The following is a 6,073-nucleotide window of genomic DNA, read 5'->3' on the forward strand; positions in this document are numbered from 1 at the left end:
TCAAAATAGGTAGGAGCGCCCGTATTTAAAACATGAAGAGGATAAGAAGTGAAAAGTGTCTCCAACTGACCACCATGAGAGTCACAGTGGGACCCTCCCCAAAGATGATAACGAGTGTTAAAATCACCTAACAAGATGGGCGGTGGCAGAGAAGAGATCAAGAACGCAACATCTGAGATACAGAATGCATGGGAAGGGGAAAGATGCAGAGAGAAAACTGTAAACCCCTGTGCAAGTAAATACAGGGTGCGGTATAATGCAGCTGAGAATGAACGAAGACCTGTTGAAACGGTATACCAACGTGCACAAGAAGTGCATTCTCATTAAAAGTTTCGTCAGGTAAGGGATCAGAAGAATCCAACAGCACATAGCCTGAAACGGGACGGATAACTGCTGAATGAACCTTAGGCTCTTGTAACCCAACACACACTGGGGAAAACTGGGAGAGCAACATCTGGAGCTCTTCCCGGTTACCCGAGGACACGAATATTCCACTGTAAATAAGTCATTATTCACAAAGACAGGCATGCTAACAATGAGAAGTGATAACATATACGGGCCAGCAGGGTCAATGAAGTTAATGTGTGGAGGCAACGGAAAGTGTGTAATGTTGGGGTCAGCCTGTTGTGGTGTGAATGTTCGGGTCAGCCTGCTGTGGTGTGAATGTTCGGGTCAGCCTGTTGTAGTGTGAATGGGTGATGTGTTACAAACTTTACTAGAGGCATTTGGGATTTCTTGGGATCCCAAATGTAGCATTTTTTTTTTTAATCAAGGGAAAAGTGTGGGGTTTTATACTGTAGTGCCTGGGGAATGTGAGACATCCAAGTTCAATCCAAGGTGAGGAGTAAATCCAGTTCTTTGGATCAAGAGTCCCACACCAGCAGCTTCAAAATTTGCATGTTGCTAGTTTGGAGTAGGAAACGAGAAGTGAAAGGAATGTAAAGAAAGTATGATGGCATAAACTATAGATTAAGACATTGGATTGTATAAAATAATAAATATAATTTTGAGAACTGAAAGTCACAAGTAATCTCTAAATTGGAAAGGATTCTTTTGGCTGTTTGGGTTCATTGTGAACCATTATCAAGTTGAAGATTAAGACACATGTGCAACAGTAGGGTATCTTTATTGATGAAATGTTTTGCCTACAAAGTATGCTTCTTTAGTCAAATACAGAGGAAGCAGGTATTGTAGTGAAATAAAGATGATGTAATCAGTCCATCAACCTTGGAGAAAAGGTCTTTGAGGTAATCAGTCCCTCAGCCTGGAGAAGAGTTTATCTCCAAGGTCTAGAATGATACGAGGCTGAAACACGAGAACGGAGTCTTAAATACTGTCAAATGTGAGGTGGAAGATCTCGAAGGCACTCCAGGGGAAAGGATTTACTAGTAGAAGTAAGAGAGCAGGTAGCTCTGGAATCCAAACCTTTTCACTTACACTTGGTACAACTGTACCAAGATACTATTGTGCTGCAGGGTCTGACAGTAATGCTGAAAATAGTGTAAATATCGACAAGTTGAACAAGTACAACATTTCATCAATAAAGATACCCAACTGTTGCACATGTCAATCTTCAACTTGTCGGTATTTTATACCATTTTCAACAATGTCAGGTTGCAAATAAGTTGTATTTATGCAAATTTTATCATTTTTTTAATACACCAGCTATCTCCTACCAAGGTAGGGTGACCCACTCTTCCCCCACCACCACCAAAAAAAAAAAAAAAAAAAAAAAAAAAAAAAAAAAAAAAAAACAAAAAAAAAAAAAAAACAAAAAGCTATTAAAAAAATTAAAATATTGTGTCAAAGCAAGGACACATATTGCAGAATTAAAGTCCATTAACTGATAATGAATATCATGGTTAAAATTGTTTATTAGCTCTGCTTTTCAATATACACCTACGTGTCACAACAGGTTCCAACAGGCTTGCAGCAGTGTCTTACCACACTCACAGTATCACTTATGAGAATATAAAGCATATGTTGCAATGCATAAAATATGATGAACATCAATGGCAGCTCTGTGGTGACTTAAATGTTGTTGCTCTTGTGATGGGTTTGCAGGGCAGATACACCATGTACTGCTGCTTTCTATGTAAATGGGACAGCCACCCATGAGAGACTGGTCACCTTGTCAATCATTGGAGCCTGGGATAAAAAATGATCAACATCCACCTCTCAATGAACCAAACAAAATTTGGTACCACCACTACACATAAATCTGGGGCTCGTGAAAAACTTAGTAAAAGCTATGGACAAATCCAGTTAGGGAATCAAGTATTTAACATCAAAATACCGCTCACTGAGTGACGCTAAGATAAGAGAGGGAGTCTTCAATGGTCCTCAGATTTGAGAGCTTCCTAAAGATGGTGACTTTGAATCAGACCTTCATGGGGAGGAGAAAGCTGCTTGGGAAGCATTCAAGGAATTTCTTGGAAACAGAAGGGAAGGCAACTATGAAGAATTGGTGGAAAACCTCATTAAGGTTTACAAGAGCATTGGATGTAACGTGTCACTTAAAATCCACTTTTTGGACTTGCATTTAAACTTTTCTCCAACAAACTGTGGAGCCATTAGTGACAAACATGGTGAAAGGTTTCACCAAGATATTTCATCCACGTAAAAATGGTACCAGGGCAAATAAGCATCAAGCAAAAAGGCAGAGAGTAGGTATGGATTAAAGTTTAAAACATACTGACACATTGTATGTTATAATAAAATAATCAAACATTACATGCCTCGTATCTTTAAACCTGTAGCCAATAAGCATTTTTCAAAGTGATATTTGGATTCAGGACATGAAAATACATAAGAATTAACTAATCTCATTTAAGAAGCATACAACTTTTCAAAAACTGTTGACCAGTGATAGTGGGAGTAATCCAAGGAACCATAGAAGATCCAATTTATTTAATCAAGTGACCTCAGAGACATCAGGCCATATCCACTGAGGGAGGGAGGGAGGGATGGTGGAGTGGGATCAGTACAGTATCAGTATCAGGAAGGGAGCACTAAACCCAAAAAGGTTATGTAGAGCCTGAATAGGGATGGGAGACAACAGTCACATTGGATCCAAGGAGAGAGAGAGGAGATCCAATTCTTTGCTTCAAAAGTTCTTCACTGTCATCTAGACACCTCTCTTAAAGGGCACAAATGCCTATACCCACACATTAACTTTTATAGTAGAGCACTAAACCCACACAGTGCCTGAGAGGAATGAAATGCAATCAGACTCAGTTCAAAGAAAGGGAGGATAGGACATATCTGTTCGATCAAGAGCCCCTCATCACATGTGATCTTCACTGGGTCCCAGAAAGCAAAATATGCTAAGGTAATTAAGCAGAGAAAAGACTATGACAGAGAAATGCAAAAAGCAAACCAATATATAAAAGCCACAAAGAATATAATGGAAGTTAAACATATCACTTTACAAAAGAAACCAAAGACTGGAGGTCATATAGCTTGTATGGACAGTGGAGGACAGGTGCAACACCTTGCATCAAGCAACCTCCTGAATTTTTATTCTTGATCACACCGCCTTTTTTTTTAAGCAGTTGCCACATCCCTGGGCTCGCTACTTACTGATACAGTTTTGCAAAAAACATGCCTGTATTAAAAAATTCTACTAAATACTAACCATGATATTTCTCTATACAATAGTTTGAATTTTTGTGTAATCAGTAGTGGCAAAATGGAATATTGTGCAAGTGCAAGACTAATGAGGGACTCTAGCTAGAATTAGGCACTAAGCAAACTTTTATTGCTACTTATTTAAACAGAGCACTATGATGACACTTGCATGTACATTTCATCCCCCTCCCTTTTTCTCAGTGCACCAAATCAAAGATAAATACTACTCTGTCTTACCTACAAACCTATAGGGACTTGCTAAACAAATATGCATTTCCACCAAATGCCCTGTTCAGTACATGGCTTGGCCATGAATGCTTTCTAACTCTTGTTTTTACTATTATATGATACATTCAGATATATATCTGCAGTGTAATCTATGAGCATGCAGTTTAATACAGTCTATATTATTCATTTTTGTAAAAGAACAGATACCGCCTACAGTCTTAATTCAAATGAACCAACAGACTCAGAACTAGAGGCAGTTGTGACTCAAATACAAAGTTTCCCTCTTTACTTTGTGAATTAATTGTGGAAAGTTACTTATATAGTGACAGTATAATTATATAGGACCAGTAAACTACTAATGTGATCCTTAGTAGTTCCTGTGCCGTTTTAACTCTTGTGATCCATCCGATGGTTTGTGCTCAGTGTGAATCATCGTGGTGGTGAGGAGTCATCTGAGGGATGCCTGATGAGGGGCCATCTGAGGGATACTTGATGAGAGGACCATCTGAGGGATACCTGATGAGAGGCCATCTGAGGGATTTCTGGTGAGGTGCCATCTGAGGGATACCTATTCAATATTTAGTCTAAACTGGTTTATACTCACATTCATAAAAAAATTAATATAAAGGAAAGTGGTTGGAGTTTGGCAAATCTAACTAGCCTATTCTAAATCAAATCCTATACTAGTGAGGGAGACCTGTAAGCTTAAAATTAAATATAACATGGCTTAGAATTTACAGGGAAGATAACTAGAGCTCACACAAGAGGTGGAGTACAGGAAGTTCAGACTGGTTCAAATAGTTTCCAAATTCACTGTAAGATTATTTGAGAGTGAACAAGATGTGAGCTACAGAAAGAGTTAATTAGCAATGAAACAGATTTCAAAATTATCTAATAATTTTAAAAGATTATTTAAAAATTGAGATACTGTAATACGGATTCAAAATTGTAATATGGATTCTGTGTAAATGCAACTGGTTAACTTATTTTTTTTAATAGCATTTAAAAAAGTCTTGATAATATGCTTTGGAGTCATGGAATACATACTCAAGTTATGTGTAAAAATCACTTTAGTTCGCATAGTCGATTTTCTTCCCTTCAACCCAAGTTGGGATCATCTTGTCCCTTTCTCAGTGTCACCAAATTATTTTGGATCTTTTTTCTCACATCATTTTTATTCTAGATATTAATGTCACTCAAAAGGAATATTAGTGATGCTAGAGGTATCAAGTAGAATAATATAATAATCATCAAGCTCCAAGGGTACTGAAAATGGAAATTTCAAACATGCATATGTGATGTATAATGCCTGTATGTTTTGTCTGAGAAAATTCACCATACATACATGTACAATTAGGGAGACTGTAAGAAAATGTTAACAAGGGTTACAGACTGAGGAGAATACAAGGAAAGGGTCCCTACCTAGTCCTCAGAAAGACACAAAACTCTAATATACAGTACTGGAAAACATTGTTTATGAAGGAAGGAAAGCATTCACAACAGTATATATATATATATTTCTGTAATTGTTTGAAAATTTAAAAAAAAAAAGACAATCAGGTTCATAAGTTAAGATGTGGTGTCAAGAGTACAGCAGCTGATCATATTGCCATGCAAAATTTCCTTGCAAACTCTACATAAATTATTTCTGAGAATGGCGACAGTCTAAACCGAGTGTCTAATGCCGACAAAACAGGATAAACCTGAAGGTGCATGCCATGAAAAACTAACATTAACAAGCAAGAAAAAAGTGCAGCTTGTTGCAAAGCAAGTAAACAATGCTCTACTTTGCTTCTCTGCACAAATGCTACAGTTAAACTGCAAGGCAATGGTAATTTACAGTGCTGTAAAACATCAAGACAAAACCTGTCTGCTTCTTATTTGGTAGTCTAACAAGGTGGTATGGATGCCTGAGGCCCTGTATGTTGATATATTTAATTCATTATCTTATTCCATAAAGCTAATCTTATGTTCAAGGCTCAACTCATTCACTCTTGTTAATTCCCATAGTCATCCTCAAATCTTATACTTTGTGGGCTATTGGATGGAGGAATTAGTAAGACATCTCAGTCCAAATACATATGTCCAGTTATGAAAAAACCCATTGAAGTAATGGGTGGTAGCTCAGAGACTGCTGTGCCACAGTTCTGGCATAAATTTAACATTGCAGATTTTCTTGTGTAAATGTAAATAAAGGCTAGAGTTAATTATGACC

The sequence above is a fragment of the Cherax quadricarinatus genome, chromosome 40, assembly GCF_038502225.1.
Source record: "Cherax quadricarinatus isolate ZL_2023a chromosome 40, ASM3850222v1, whole genome shotgun sequence".
NCBI classification, from domain to species: Eukaryota; Metazoa; Arthropoda; class Malacostraca; order Decapoda; family Parastacidae; genus Cherax; species Cherax quadricarinatus.